General features: G+C 46.3%; 1 protein-coding gene across 10 annotated transcripts in view; it reads right to left on the bottom strand.

Moving 5' to 3' along the window:
• NCOR2 (nuclear receptor corepressor 2) overlaps positions 1 to 16,477 on the bottom strand; it is a 386,637-nt gene that overhangs the window by 107,902 nt on the left and 262,258 nt on the right. The gene's annotated exons all lie outside the window — the stretch shown is intronic.

Raw genomic sequence — 16,477 nt, 5'->3', positions numbered from 1 at the left:
ACAGAATCTGAGTTGCCTAAATGAAGCATTTAATTTTTTTTTAAAGCAGAGAACACAGAAAATCTAGTAAGCTAAGTACATCTGCTCTGAATTCCTGGTCACCTTTTGTGCTTTTCAATCTCTATACATATGATCATATCAATGTTTTTTTTCCCTTCATAAGAAACTGAGTAAGACAGACATGGCCCGTCCCTTCCTCTAAATTCTGGATGATTCTAAGATCTTTTTAAAAAGGAATTCTTTAAAAAAAGGAATTTGGAGGAGCTGTTTATTCACTCCTGCTACAATTTCTACATTGGGAGAACGATTTCCCCCCTCTAAATTATGCCCACATCCCCATGCCCCATGTGCTGTTTCCAAGCAATTAAGATGTGACGGACAGATTCCTCTCTCTATATTCCCCGCTACCGAAGACCCCAATTTTATTTCATTTTCATTTATTTTATTTAAAAGTTTTATATACCGGCTTTTCTCCCAAGTATCTTAGAACCCAAGGCAGGCAACAACAATACGAAATTAAGTACAAGAACAACTGGATAAAACCATAAATATCAAAACAACAGATATAAGATATCTTAAAACCGCATTAAAAAACCAATTCAAACACACTTTATGCCTCAATAGTAGGATATTTTCAGATTATTCAGACACGGCATAGGATGGGGGGGGGGGGGCAGTAAGGGGTGTGTTTGCAGGGCCAGGCCGTTCAAAGGAGGCTGGGTTGGGTTGGGATCTATTTATGACATTTCAGAAATAAAATAGATTTTTTTCTTTTGTGACTCATGAGATATGTGCCGGACAGGATCAGGGAAAGAGTGTGTGTGTGTGTCTGTGGGGGAGCGGTCTGTGCTAGCCCCAGAGAAATGATCTTTGGGCCTTGTCCACAACCCTTCTACTGCCTATCTTTTCAGGGAGCTTGAGTCACACTTCCAGTCCTCATTTCCCTGAGAATCAGGCTAAGCTTTCTCCAAGTTTAGGACAAGCAACGGAAAGGACAGAGTCTGCAAAGCCTGCTTCTGTCTTCTCTTGACCAGGGTCTAAAGTGGGTAAGAGAAGTGTGAAAAGATCGACATATGCATCACACACTCCAGCTAATACCACAAGCCAGCACCACACAAGCAGAAGGACGAAAAATGTGTGCCACAAGTCTCAAATTAAAGCAAATGCTCGAGAACCACTTGTATTCGACAAAGGGAGCGTTGGCTCTTGAAAGCCTGCACCCTGGAAATCTTGCTGGCCTTTCAGGTGCGGCTGGGCTCGAATCTTGCTTTTCAACACAGCTACCCACCTCAAACTCTAAAACCAGACATTGGCCTCCATTATTTAAGTTATTTTTTAATGTAACACTCAACGGCCCTATTGCAGTAACAATAAATAAATAATAACAATAAACGGAATCATACAAAACACTGTAACCCAAATGAATAAAAACAACATTAGAAATTAAAAATTCATTTTAACAGCAACACGAACAGCAGTGTGCGGCTTCTCCACAGTTGAACACTCGCCAGGAAAGGAAGGTCTTCTCTAATTTTCTAAAAAGAGAGCGACAGAGCTTTGCAACCTTCCCTAGAAAAGGAGCTGCACAGAAGGGTGCCGCCAATGAAAAGGCCCTGCTATTCCAAGTTGGTGATCTAAGGCCACAGTTCTACTCATTATTATTTAAACAATTTATACCTCCAGGGGTAGCTTCCGAACAAGGTAAAGCGACCTGCTTTTATATTTTTTTATTGCAAGCTGCCTGGAAAGACTACAACCAGGACAGCAATCTTTAAATAAACAGTAAGAAAAACTGTTTTGGCAAGATAGCAGATAGACAACGGCTGATAGAGATTATAGTGGTGGTTTACTGCCTCAACAAGTAGCTCCTTCAGACCGCTCAAGCTAAGTGCCCATACAGCTGATAAGAAGCACTCTTTACCCACTGGGGCATTATCCTCCAAAGATAAACGTAGCTACCAATAATCTCCTGGAATACTGGCAGAGTTGGCCAACCAGTCAAGGGCAAACCATTTACTGAAGAATTTTCTATATACGTCCATGAAGACAAGAAAGTAAGAGAAGTCACGCTGGGCTAGACCAATGATCCACCTAGTGCCCACATCCTACTTCACACAGCAGCCAACCTGAAAACAAATATACAAGGCAAGGAGGCTGAAGCATATTCCTGCTGTTTTCCCAAGTATAGGTGTTCAGAGAAGTTCCGTTGAGTCACCATAGCTAACAGCCCTTGATGGACCTGTCCTCCATACATTTTTGTCTGATCCTGTTTTAAAGTCAACTATACTACTGGCCACATCCTGTGGCAGTGAATTCCACAAGTTAATTACTCCTTCAGTGAAGAAGGAATTCCTTTTGTCTGCCCTGACAATCGACTTCACTGGGTGCCCCCCCCCCCCCCCGATTTCTAGTATTACAGCAGAGGGAGAACGTCTCTCTATCCATTTTCTCCACCCCATGGATAATTTTATAAGCTGCTGTTATGTCTCTCTGAGCTGTCTTTTCTGTACACTAAAAAAACTCTTAAGCTATTTAGAGGTACCTCATTGGGAAGGTGCTCCAATTTCGTGATCAGTTTGGTTGTCTTTTCCAGTATCTTTTCCAGAACTACAATATCCTATTTGAAATACAGTGTGCGAAACTGTACACGGTATTCTAAATGCGGCTGCACCATCAGTCTGTACAAGGACATCACCACATTGACTCTGTCTTCAATCCCTTTCCTAAAAATCCCTAGGATAGAATTTGCCTTTTTTTGCTGCTGCTATCACACATGTGGGGGCACGCACACACTTACTTCTAGCCACTTTTCTAAAAAGCATTCAAAGCAAATCACAATGCAAAGTGAACACGAAACACTAAAAGGCCTCCACTACAATAAACAATGAAATACTACATAATAAAGTCATAAAACGTAACCGGCAAGCACAGCAGTAAAACCGGTATAACACCCAAAAGGAAGCCCGAGATAAAATTCACAGTAAAAATTTAACACACAGCTAAAATAAATTACCCAACTGGGAAGGGAATGCCTTCACAAATAAAAACAGTCTTGACCCGATGACGAAAATAGGACAAAGGCGAGTGTTGAGCAAGCCTCTCTAGGAAGGCGAGTGCCGCAAAGTAGGTGCAGCCAATTTACTTAAACGGAAAGAATCTCAGATAATAGGGCTGGGACAGGCCTTCGCCTGAGACCTTGAAGAGCAGCTGCCGGTCAGAGCAGAGAGAACTCAGATGGAGGGACTAATAGTCTGGCTCTCCGCGGAAGACGCTGATATGATTCGGGACCATCAGGAAGGAGACAGAGGCTCAGGGCACAGCAGAGCACCTGTTTGGCACGCAGAAGGTCCTGGGTTCAGTTCATGGGAACCCCAGTTTCTAAGATCTCAGGCAGCAGGTGCTGGGAAAAATCTTTTGCTTTCAGAGATCTTAAAGGTTCACTGCCAGGCACAGCAGGTTAGATGGGCCAGTGCCCTGACTCGGGAAACAGCTCCCTCAAGGAATGCCAAAAGCCCACAGCCCACACTAGCCCCATGTTGACTGCCTGGCCTGTGGGCAGAACAGGCACAGATGCAGGGGAGGAAAAACCAAATCTCTAAGCTAAATTCAGGCAGAGACAAAAACTGGGAATGGTTATGAGTTCCAGGGTTTCAGCAGTGGGCCCACAGGCCACCATCGATGTGGGAGTTGAGGAGAGGTTCCTGTGGCCCCATTTCAGAACACTTCCTGTTTCTCAGAACACACCCTGATGCTGAATTTTCAAGGCAGAGGAACACCAAGTGGAAGAAATCCCAAAGGACATCCCAAAGAGCACTGCTTCAAAACCTTCCCTTTCAAGGGGCTTCATTCGCAAACATCCTGCTCCCGTCCCATAGAGGAGCTATGCAAAGAAACTAGGTAAGGGGTGGGAAAATAAAAGTCTGCATCAAGAAAGACTGGATTCTGCAACCTGCATAAATTATGCAAATCCAGCCATGATGCTTTTATATACTTTCTTTGTATGATTTATGGTGTGTCTGCCTGTTTAGGACAGGACAAGGAGTCATGAAAAGAACTGGAGTCCAATCCCTGCTACTTGAAATCACCTTCATTTTCTCCATCTTTCTGTACAAATCATAGGGACTAGAAACTTGCTTCATAAGAAAGGAAGGAAGCTGAGATTCTCAACGTGCTGAAAAATAGTAAAGAGTCCAGTAGCACCTTTAAGACTAACCACCTTTATTGCAGCATAAGCTTTCGAGAACTACAGCTCTCTTCGTCAGATGCATCTGATGAAGAGAGCTGTAGTTCTTGAAAGCTTAAGCTACAATAAAAAAGGGTTAGTTTTAAAGGTGCTACTGGACTCTTTACTATTTTGCAACTACAGACTAACACGGCTAACTCCTCTTGATCTATCAACATGCTGAAGTTTGCATGGACTAACATAGTCTGCTTTTGAACTCGGGAGGAAGACTAAACAGTCCCGGCTCTCCCCTCCAGTCTCATTTTAATGTTTCAGAAGACAGTGCTAGAAGGGCATAAATGGTTTGTGCTCAAAATGCGACCTCAGCCATCCAAGCTGCCCAACAGAAAATACTATTCGGGCAAGTCACAGGCTCTCACTCTTGCCCCCCCCCCCAGGTCGTAAAAAGGGAAGTATTTAATGGCCCACTCTGTAGGATCATAAAAGGAAAAATGCCACGAGTATCACACAGTGTTCTGAATGCTAGGAAGTGCCTGAGAAATGAAGGGCAGTTGGCAAAGCTGCAGCGAGCCTGTGCTTTGGCAACAGCTCCCCCCACCCCACCCCGCACTCTTCCAGGCAGGCACACCCCACAGCGCGGCTCTCGGAGGGGGCTCATTCAGAAGCCAGAACACTTTCCAGTTCACTGAACGCGCCCGGCAGGAACGACATTCACGATCCTTTGACTCTCTTCCCGCAACAGCCACTCCTGGCAGCAGCAGGGGAGTCGCGCAGGTGTCTGCCTTCCCTATCATGCGGACGGGGCTGTCTTGTTTCTAATGTACACACCCGAGTCTCCCCTGCAGGAGCAAACTGGTACATACAGCTGCCCTTATCTTTACAGTAATGAAAACCAAAACACCAACACCTGCTTCCCAAAACTATAATTATCCACACACGCACCCGCCCGAGGAGAGAGATGTCAGCAGCCACCCTCAGTCTTGCCAGGAAACACCCAATGCTCACACGGCACAAACAGGCCCCTGCCGATCTGAATGCCAGACTACCCCCCTCCCCCATGCAACTGAAAGCCTCAACGTTCACCCTACAAATTGCTGTCATCCCAAAAGGACACAACTTCAGCCTCCCTTAGCAAAATGAAATGGGATACTTTTCTCACCCCCCTGGTGCCTCTGCTGAAACTGTGACTCAAGACAGACCTTCAGCTCCTAATCAGTTTCTGCATTTGTGGGTTTTCCAGGATTGCTATTTTGGTATCACACAGCTTTATTGTACACCCCCCTCCACCTGGCTGCTCCACTGCAGGCACACACAAACAGACCCCCCCCACTCGCAACACACACACACGCACTCAAATTTTCCATCTTCACATGAATCTCAGGAGTTCCCTCGAATGACTCACGACTTACATTCTCTTCTCCTAGCTTCACCTGCCGGTAGATCTACCGAAAACATGCGGCAGGCAAGCCCTTCCAAGTCAGTTGTGAGAGAAGAAAACAAGAAGAAAGGAAAAATAAAAAGGGAGGCGATGGACAAGAAATCTTCTTCTCTTGCTTTCCCGCTATGGCTTTTGACTCCGTCGGAGCAGCCGAAGAACCAAAGGGGATCAAGCTGTCCCCTGGCGATGGGAGAGGGAGGGCTGGAGGCGGCAAGAGAAAACAATCCGGAGCTGGGCGAGAGGTCAACGACTCCGGGATCCCTTTGCACAAAGTTGCAGGGAGCGCGTGCCAGAAAGGGCTTCTCTCTTCTTTGCTCCGCACCGGCTGGCAGCCCCCCTCCCGCCCTGCCCGGCTCCCTTGCTCTGCTCCGGGAGTCCACTCCCACCTGCTCAGCTCCTTGGAGGTTCCCAACCGCCTGGAACTGCTGATCTGTTAAGGTGGATCCAAAAGTTCGGAGGGATTGGTTAGCCTCAACCCCCCCCCTCCCCTCCTCGCCTGCAACCTTCCTCCGCCTGGCTCGCCAACTCCTGGAAGGAGGGCCCCCTCCCTGCCTGCCTGCCTCCCTCCGTGAGGCAGTTTCAGGAGATGCTCCACAGCCCTGCCAAAAAGGCAGATGGACAGCCGCAGAAGCACAGCCTTCTCTTGCTCATGGTGTCAGCTGAGGGAACGGCAGGAGAAGGAGGCAGCAGCGGCGGCGGCAGCGGGGTGCCTCCATTCCAAGGCAGCAACAAAATGAGCCGTGCGGAATCTTTTCTCTCCACCCCGCTTCCCTCCCAGCGACCCCCCCCTCCCACCTCCGGCAGCCAACCCTGCCCCCGGATGACCCAGGAGTTTGCTTCGTCTGAATGTGACCTCTAGACGGAGTGTTAATAAGCAGCCTGGCGCTGGCCCAAGATGACAAGGGTGCGTCCAACTTGGCAAGAGACTCCTCTCTCTCTCTCTCTCTCTCACTTTCTGCCCGAGTCTCTCTCTCCCTCTCTCTCAGCTGAATGTCAACAGCAAGGGGAAGCGATCCAGGAAAACAAAGCTTTTCTTAATAGCTTCCTTTCTCTGATGTGAATCAAAGGGGTTTTTCTTGGCAGAGGCACACATTTGGGCAAAAGGGGAGGGGAAGAAAAAAACAACAACTGCTGATCTGGCCCCCGCCTGTTGTTCTCCTGCTTTGCCCCAGGGAAGGATTCTGCCCCCTGCATCTCCGCCCAGGGAAGGTTGGGGGGCCAGTCCGCGTGCAAAGAGATCCGTGAACCCCAGGGGGGGCCAAGGGCAGAAGCAGCTGGGGGGGGCATGCATGCATCCACTTATTGGGGGATTTCAGAACAAGTGGGGCTGTGTGGGTTGGCACAAGGGCTGGCTTCCTCTCCGTGAAGGTGCGGAAACTCAAGAGCCACTTCACATGGAATGCCCTGCCAACAGGTTAAGACTTATGAGATTATCACGGTGAGGATAAACGCATGAGGTTTGGACCAGGGAGTTCTCCGTTCAAATCTCTCCTCTGCTAGGAACACTTTGGTAAGCTATTCCCCCCCCCCCCCCGCCCCGCCTGCCTGGTCAGCCTTGCTTCCCTAATCTGCAGTATGGGAAAACAAGGGGGCTGGATCGACTTCTATGGAGTACTATAAGGATTACAGGGATGATGGCCTGAGAACTGACCAAGGGCTATGGACACATGGTTTTGGAAAGAATTTAAGGCCTGCCTGCATGCAGACTGTCCTGTGCAATGAAACCTGCACTAAGAGCCAGTGGGGTATAGTGGTCAGAGTGTCAAACTAGGATCTGGGAGACCCAGGTTCGAATCCCAGCTCTGCTCTGGGTGACATTGGGCCAGTCACACACTCTCAGCTTAACCTACCTCACAGGGTTCTTGTGAAGATAAAATGGAGAAGAGGGGAACAATGTAAGCCACTATTGGTTTCTATTGGGGGGGGGAGTGTTGTATAAATGAAGTAAAATGAACAAATAACACATGTGCGTATCGCTCACTGCATGCACATGAGCTGCAAAGTCACGTTCAGCTGTGGCTTCCTAGCGCACATGCAACCTGTATGCGTATGTCTGCAGGGAAGTCTCCTGTGAGGGTCTGCTGTACCCACTGGTTGTACCCATTTGAGGTTCCCCTGTTTCTGCAGGAGGTTCTCTTGAGCTTAGCAAACTGGTGCACGGGAATCCTTCCTCAGCTCAGCTGCCCTTCCTGCTACGCAGACCATCAGCTCCTCTGCAAGAAGGGCCCCACAATGGGAGCTCAGGTTGGCTCAACAGTTCAAGGCTGGAAGATGGAACAAGAGAGCTCCGGCACTGATGATCTCACCTCCAAAGCGCTAGGGGATCCGGAAGAGGACCAGGCTCTCGAACACCACCTCAGGCACCAGTTCTCCTTAACTGCTTCCTTGAGGTTTCCCAAGCACAGCAATTTAGCAGCCCAGCACAACACTGAAGACGATCAGGCCCAATGCACAAGGGGTTCAGATTCTCTGGCGGCAGCCAGAGGGCCACCGCCCTGGGCTCTCTGTAAGTGCTACAGTCTTAAAATTAAAACTTCAGCCATGACAGGCAGTACAGCTTAATGGTTAAGGTGTCAGATTTGGGAGACTTGAGTTCATGTCCCTGCTTGGGCCATCAAGTTTACCATGTGACCTGGGGCCAGTCATTTTCTCTTCGCCCAACCTATTTCACAAGGTTGTCGTGCGGGGAGGGGAGAATCACCCCATTCACGTTCAAGACTCTCAACTCCTTGGAAGAAGGCAGGATTCAAATGCGACCGCATGATTATCCCGAAGAAACACTGGGTGAAGAAAACGACGAACTCCACCAGCTGGTACAAATTATGCAAGTTCAGCAGATTTACATACATATGCTCAAACGGGCGTAATTGTGTTTTGCTTCTGGAGGTCACAGCGAGGGGCAAGGGCTATGCAGGGAACTGAAGGACTGATCACAGCTGATGTCTCCCTCCACGTTCTCCTCCACCAGAAATTTCCCTGTCTAAAGACTCTGAAGTATCTCCCCTAGCAGAAAGGACTAAATTAGAAACGACCTTAAAAATTAATTTTTAAAAATAGGAAGTCGAGATACTTGAATTAAACCCAGTGCCCAATTCTGGACTTGTGAGGAACACCTGCAGACCGAAGACTTGTTTATAATAGCTAACTGAACGATAGTGAGGACTAGAAACTTTTTAAAAAGAAAAGAAATATTCCAAGTAAATAGATACATTACTCAGGGACGATGGTTCTTTGCGCCAATAAACACACATCAAACAAATTTTACACTACAACGACCCAAGTTCTACAACGGGTACACATTACTTGAAATGGATATATCGCTACCTCTTTAAAAAGGTAGACGTGAAGCGGTGCAGCCGAGAGCCGCTTTCTTCTGCCCCGTTTTCTCCAGGGGTGGAAGCTCCCTACAAGGCTCATATTCACAGCCGTGAGAGCCAGAATCTTACTCAGGGTGGGAGATTATAAAGTTGCCAAGTCCTGTTGCCCTCGTCTCTGCTTCACAGGATCGCAGACTCACGCATCACACCAACTGCCACGTTGTGCAAGCTAGCCCGGTTCTGGTGACTGGAGAGCTGGGCATAAACTGAAGCAAGCATGGAAGGAAACGATATGGAAGTGCCACCCCTGGGGCAGGGGAGTCCCAGGGCACACCCCCTGTGCACATTTGAAGCTGCGGCAGGTGCAGTGCACATGTGTGGTCTGACCACAGATGAGCTTCCGGAGAGGAATTTGGTGCCTGATCTTCCAGAGGGCACGTCTGCCTGAAAGACCCCTGTCCAGACTTGAACTGAACGCTGGGCTACAGCCAAGGCTCGCGTACTGAAGTAAACCCATCCTAATGCATAATATGGAAAAAGAACCCAGCTACCATAGAATAATCATCCAGCTCTGATAAGCCCTGGCCCTCGCTATATGGCTGGGTGCCTAGGGACCTAGGGAGTCAGAATAGGTGCGTATTCCCTGAGGAACTGCATTCTATACCCCGTTCTAGACTCGGCAAACTCAACCATCAGGTATCTAATGCTGCCACAGATTTGGACCTGTGGAACACGCCTGTGCTTGAAGACACCACACATCAAGGCGTAGTTCACTCATGTAGGAAGAGATGGCAGAGCCATAAGGTGGTAAAATGAATCACAGGGGGCAGATTCCAGCTTTGAATATTCTTTCACTTAAAAATAAAAACCCTCCATGCAAGCAGAAAACGATCACAGCAGGGAGAAAAGTTCTATGCTGGGTTTCTACTTGCAGGGAGTTTCTAAGACAAAGGAGCACTCCAAAACGTGAGCCACCATCTGCAATCTGAATGGCTTGCATGACTGAATTTTCCTCCATATCAACCCCCTCCAAACCCCTCAACCCTGCATGTAGACAACTCGGTGTCAACGAGGGTCTATCTTTGTCCCTGACATGTTAGTTTTCTAAGTGCATGGAATTGTTTTATATGCAGCAGCATTCAATCAGGCAACCCACCACCTGCAATCTGAAGAGGCACAGTCCCATGTCCAATTCTCGCTAACAGCAACTACTGTGACATAGTCTCGCTGTTTTAGTTTTCAGGATGACCACCGCCGCCGCCATGACAATACAACACAATTAAAACACAGAACAAGAAAAATAAAATTACTGTAATTACTAGTTATCGCTCTCTGCCAGGGCTTCTCATTTCATGTTCTGACACTTACTAAACACATCCTCATCTTTCCCTCCTATGGAGTTTAAAAAAATAAAACCCAAATCAGCCCCGAAGAGTTCGTCATAAACAGACGGCCAAGTGTGCGGGAGTGAGAGCAACACTGTACGATTGGCACTAACAGCTATGCTCAGCAGGCACCCACCCCTATACCTCCGATGCATTACTCAGGATGCTGGAGAAAGGCTTTCCAATCGAGCACACACAAAAAACATACTGGAGGGGAGGCAGGCAGGAGGAATACCCGCCCAGGAGAGCTGGAGGCAGTGATACGGAAGAATGCAACATCCAGCTCCCGAGATGGAATCCCACTACACTGCCTCTTCCAACATTTGGGAACGTGCGCACATTAATCGCACTCTACGGTGCGCTGCAATTCATGCGCTGCCTTGGTGTGGTTCTGCCAGGCTCACCAAGTCAGGGAGCAGACAGCAGAGCAGCAAGAGAAGGGTAAATTGCATCCTTGGTATATTTATTTAATTTATATTCCACTCTCCCTGCAAGGCAGGCTCAGAGCAGATTCCAACAAGGTATAAAAACAAGGTAGCATAATAAAACAGTTCTGATTAATAAAACCCAGTGGCATTCACATTGCGCCATCCCTCCACAACCACAACCCATGGGGCGGGTGGCGAACTGGTAGATGTTATGCAGATGAGGGGGTCAATGCCCCCTTTCTGGGAGGAGGCTGGTTAAAGTAGGGGGGTCCTTCCACCTCAACCACCATATGCCTGGCAGAACAACTCTTGTCTTATGGGCCCGGCGAAAAGATATACACAGTATAGTGTTAAGTATCCCTGCCTATTACATAGGAGACCGGGTTTCCATTCCCTGAAGGGGAGACTAAAATATTTTGAGGGTGGACCAGTGGTAGAGCATCTGCTTGGTATATGAAAGGTCCTCAACATCTCCATTTAAAAAGAAACAGGCAGTAGATGATACGAAAGACCTCCACTTGAGACCCTGGAGAGGCTATGCCAGTTTGAATAGACAATATTGACCCTGATGGACCGAGGGGCTGCTTCAGTATTAAGCAGCTCCATGTGTTCATAAGTCTGGCAGGTGAATGAGAAATACAAGCCTAACAATAGGCCACCGTCGGATCTTACCGGTGCTGCTGGTCTAGACTAACTTCACCAGAAACTCCTATGCCAGACAATGGGCCTGGTTTCTTTTCCGAAAGCCAAAGGTTGCCACTAAAAGTGCCGTATGTCTAGCCGCACAGAAACAGACAACGGGCACATGTTGCAAGGTGAACAGCATCAATGGGGCAATGCTCAGATTAGACAACATTTGGGTGCTCTCCAGTCACAATAATATTAAATGGTCTCCATGGCAGAGAACAGCACTCACTTGGACAAGTTCCTAACGAATCTCAAGGGCTGCCAAAGCAAACAAAGAGACCCTATAAGGAGCATATTTATTTAAATCACGGAGCAAGACCTCATCTTGTTGTTTGCATCACTCAATCCAGAGCAGCTGTCAAAGATCTCTTTCAAAAACCTGGTTCTGGGAGCACTATATAGGGTACAATATATAATAAAATGTACTATATTTTCAATTTTTTTTCCTGCTGGACACAGGTACAAAGATGCTGCTCTGGTGGAATGTGATCAAGATGGGTAGCTGTGTTTTATCTATAGCAGTAGAAAAGATCACTAGCACCTATAAGACTAACAAAATTTGGGGTAGGGTATGAGATTTCTAGAGTCGCAGCTGACTTCTTCAGATAGAAAAGAGCAAGAGTCCAGTAGCACCTATGAAACTAACAAAATTTTTCGCAGGGTATGAGCTTTCGTGAGTCACAGCTCACATATGAATAAATGAGCGATGACTCACAAAAGCTCATACCCTACCACAAATTTTGTTGATCTTATAGGTGCTACTGGACTCTTGCTCTTTTCTACCCGTAGAACGTGTAATTTTCCATCCAGGTAAGCAAAGGTATGGTCTCAAACCTGAATCTTGAAAAAGTTTAACAGAGAGGGTAGACATTCAATCTTGCAGATTACACTTGTTGGGAATAATCATTTTTAATAACCCAACAGAGAAATATGAATTCTGAGAAATCTGACAATCATTCTTAATAGTCCACAGAATACATTTTGTCTCAATCTTCTCTGAGGATAAAGCCACACATGGTGGCCATACTGAAGAATCTGCCCCCCTATAATTCTTAGCACATCCTTTCAAACAAAATTATCCACCCAATTCTGGATAAGGATGTGTGGAGAAATGTTCCCCCCAAAGATGTAGGATTCTGTTCCTCCCCCAATATGCTCAAAACCAAGCATTGCTGGGGCCTTCTTAAACCACAAGTGGGTCAACCTAACAAGGTAAAGAGTCCAGTAGAACTTTTAAGACTAACCAACTTTACTGTAGCATAAGCTTTCGAGAATCACAGCTCTCTTCATCAGATGCATCTGCCGAAGAGAGCTGTGGTTTTCGAAAGCTTATGCTACAGTAAAGTTGGTTAGTCTTAAAGGTGCTACTGGACTCTTTACTATTTTGCAACTGCAGACGAAAACGGCTAACTCTTCTGGATCTATAACCTAACATGGGACTCACTAGCAACTAGGGTTGCCAGCCTCCAGGTGGCGGCTGGAGATCTCCACAGATGATCTCCAGGCAATAGAAACGAGTTCCTCTGGAGAAAATGGCAACTGAAGAGGAAGGACTCTATGGCAATATATCCTGATGAGGCCACTCTCCTCCCCAAACCTCACCCTCCCCAGGCTCTACCCATAAAACTCCAGGAATTTTCCAACCTTCGACAAGCCTTCGACAATACTTCCAACCTTGAGTTGGCAACCCTATTCGTGACACCATTTCTTCTTTTTTTTTGTTTGAGAAACAGAGAGAGAAAGAAGAAAAAAGGGAGCTAGAGATGAGGAAAAGTGAAAGAAAAGATATGGTTTAAAAAAAATAGAAGCAGGTTCCATGACTCAAATCAGGGCTAGAAGGCGAGACCTGAAAAGGCCTAAAAAGATGAAAGGCTGCCGGACTAAAAACGTGTTTTAAAATGTGCATTTGATTTTACCAGCAGGATTAGGCCAGTTTGGAGAAGAGAGGGGTGTTACTGGCTTGTGTGTGTGGGGGGGGTATGTTTTTATCTTTTTAAAGCTGATTTTAAAGTGGACATTTGTTACGTGTTACATATTATTTTTCTACTTTATTGTTTCCCACCCTGAGCCTTCAGGGAGAGCAGGGCTGGAAATTTGGATGAATAAATCATTCGAAACAGATGAGAGAGGATTTAGTGGGGGGAAATTTATGGAGGGAAAGAAAAGCTCCAGGACAGCAGGAGGGGGCCAAGCTCAGAGACTGAGCTATGTGCTTGGCTTGCCAAAGACTGGGAAACCCAAACCTGCCCCTGCCCCGCACGTTTCAGGCCATCCGCTGCACCCACAGGTTAAAAACCTTTCCCCAAACTGTAGAAACAGAAAGATCCCTTCCCTTGCCCCCCAAACCCCGAAGTGTGAAATATGAAAGAAATGAGCCTGGGGAGAGAGTTGCATAATTGGGGTGGCCCTCTCTCAGGACGGGGGGGTGAGCACGGTCTAGAGGCAAGCAGGTATCGATTAGGCAGGTAGCAGAACCAGGAAAGCAAGAGGGCAGCTAAGCCCCAAAGTGTGGAAAAGTGGGTTCTGAACACACACTGAAGCTGCCTTGTACGGAATGAGACCAGCGGACTATCAAGTTTAGCATTGTCTTCTGAGACTGGTAGCAGATCTCCTAGGTTGCACTTTCAAGCAGAATAGTAAAAAGTCCAGTAGCACCTTTTAAGACTAACCAATTTTATTGTAGTATGAAATGATATGTAGATGTGTAGAGTACTGCTACAAACAGACTATATAGTGTGATTTTCGTTCTTTCCCCTCCTATCCCCCCTTCTTCAAATCTATTTCCCTTCCCTGCTTTCATTTTTGTGAAAACTAATAAAAATTAATTTTAAAAAACTAACCAATTTTATTGTAGCATAGGCTTTCGAGAACCACAGCTCTCTTCATCAGATGCATTGTAGCATAAGCTTTCAAGAACCACTGCTCTCTTCGTCAGATACATTGTAGCATAAGCTTTCAAGAACCACTGCTCTCTTCGTCAGATGCATCGCCAGATGAATCTGACGAAGACAGCTGAGGTTCTCGAAAGCTTATGCTACAATAAAGTTGGTTAGTCTTAAAAGTGCTACTGGACTCTTTGCTATTTTGCAACTACAGACTAATATGGCTAACTCATCTGAATCTACTCTCAAAGAGAAGTCCTGCACATTGCCTACTGTCCGACCCTTTTAAACTAGAGATGTCCATGCTTGAACCTGGGGCCTTCTGGACACCAAGTAGACGTTCTACTGCATAAAGCAGAGCCCCCTCCATGTTAACCACAGCCCCTAATTTATGAAACCGGCACAGTTTGTTCCAGAACAGCAAGTTGCACGGACAGCTTGACCTGAATCAGAAGCTTTTCAAGCAGAGACCTGCAAGACTCTTGGGGAGGTGTGTGCGGGGGGGGGGGGGGGGGGTGGATTCTGGTTCCCCCAGATGTGCAAAAGAATACCCCTATTTGAACCTGCCCCATTCTCTGGGTCTACTTATCCAGACGGGAGGGGGGCAGGTTCTGCTTTAGATACAGTCGAATTCTACTGGTTCCTTAAGTCATATGACTTCTGCTGAGCTGGCAGTTGTAATATCACTTATTAGCCATCTGCAATGATGGCGCTGCTGAGCAGCAAAGAGCAACTAGCAGCAATTTCCTCTGGCAAGCCACAGAGGTGATTCAGGTAAAAGGGAATGCTTATCCACATCTCATTAAGGCTTTCAACTGTTCAGATTAAAGATTTTATCTTAATTCTGAGCAGCGTCCGGACTTGAAGTGAGACCTGAAAAATAGCTTTTGCTCCTTTAGAGAAAACGTTTGTCAGTACAAAGTAATTTATAAGGTTCTTCTTGTAATACTCTCCCACACAGAGATTCCTCCTTAAGCGTTTAATGATTTCTTTTATTAAAATAAATTCTAGTCTTTTTAATAAAGCAAGCTATCAAAATATAAATGCTTATTAAGATTAAACCTACAAAATTGGAACAGGTAAAGGTAATAAGAATGTACAGTTACTCCAGTCTATCTCTGTTTAGGATGGCACTGCAAGTCTCCTAAAATTTTCTCAATTAAATCTAAGTTTAAATCAATCAGCTTTACTATGAAACGTAATAAAGTTCCCATAGCAAATATTACAAAGTAACAGATGCAGAGAAGTTAGCCGTGTTAGTCTGTGGTAGCAAAATCAAAAAGAGTCCAGTAGCACCTTTAAGACTAACCAATTTTATTTTAGCATAAGCTTTCGAGAATCAAGTTCTCTTCTTCAGATGCTGACCAGTCTCTGTATCAGGCATCTGAAGAAGAGAACTTGATTCTCGAAAGCTTATGCTAAAATAAAATTGGTTAGTCTTAAAGGTGCTACTGGACTCTTTTTGATATTACAAAGTAAGTTTCTCAACTAGATCTTCATGAGATTTCCTGCAGTTAAAACCCGGATTTGCTATCTGGGTAAGCACTTTTATATGTTATCTTATGCAGAAATCGAAGATCTTTTTCATGCGACAGCACAGATAAACTACGATTGGTTTGAAATGTAATTAATTATTCATATTTCAATCAGGTGACATCCTACCTAGCCAAAAAGTGACACTATGTCCAGCTGCAAGGTAAGAGAGAGAAATCAGTAAAGATGACCGGTAAAGTTAAGAAAGCAGATCATTATCGGTCCATTGTGCAATCAGAGAACATTGATCTGATACTGTCCACCAGGGCTTTTTTTCTTGGAAAAGAGGTGGTGGAACTCAGTGGGTTGCCCTCGGAGAAAATCATCACATGGCTGGTGGCCCCGCCCCCTGATCTCCAGACAGAGGGGAGTGTAGATTACCCTCCGCGCCGCTGAGCGGCGCGGAGGGCAATCTACACTCCCCTCTGTCTGGAGATCAGGGGGCGGGGCCACCAGCCATGTGACCATTTTCAAGAGGTTCCGGAACTCCGTTCCACTGCGTTCCTGCTGAAAAAAAGCCCTGCTGTCCACTATTTTTTAATTGGCTGTCAAAGATGAAGGAGCACCTGTGCAGTTATACAGCTAGGAAAAAACTTCAGTAAAGTTCATACCGAGTTCATTAGA

The sequence above is a fragment of the Eublepharis macularius genome, chromosome 13 (assembly GCF_028583425.1).
Source record: "Eublepharis macularius isolate TG4126 chromosome 13, MPM_Emac_v1.0, whole genome shotgun sequence".
Classification (NCBI taxonomy): domain Eukaryota; kingdom Metazoa; phylum Chordata; class Lepidosauria; order Squamata; family Eublepharidae; genus Eublepharis; species Eublepharis macularius.
The sequence above is the reverse complement of the archived record's forward strand: the minus strand, read 5'-3'. Positions and strand labels throughout refer to the sequence as shown.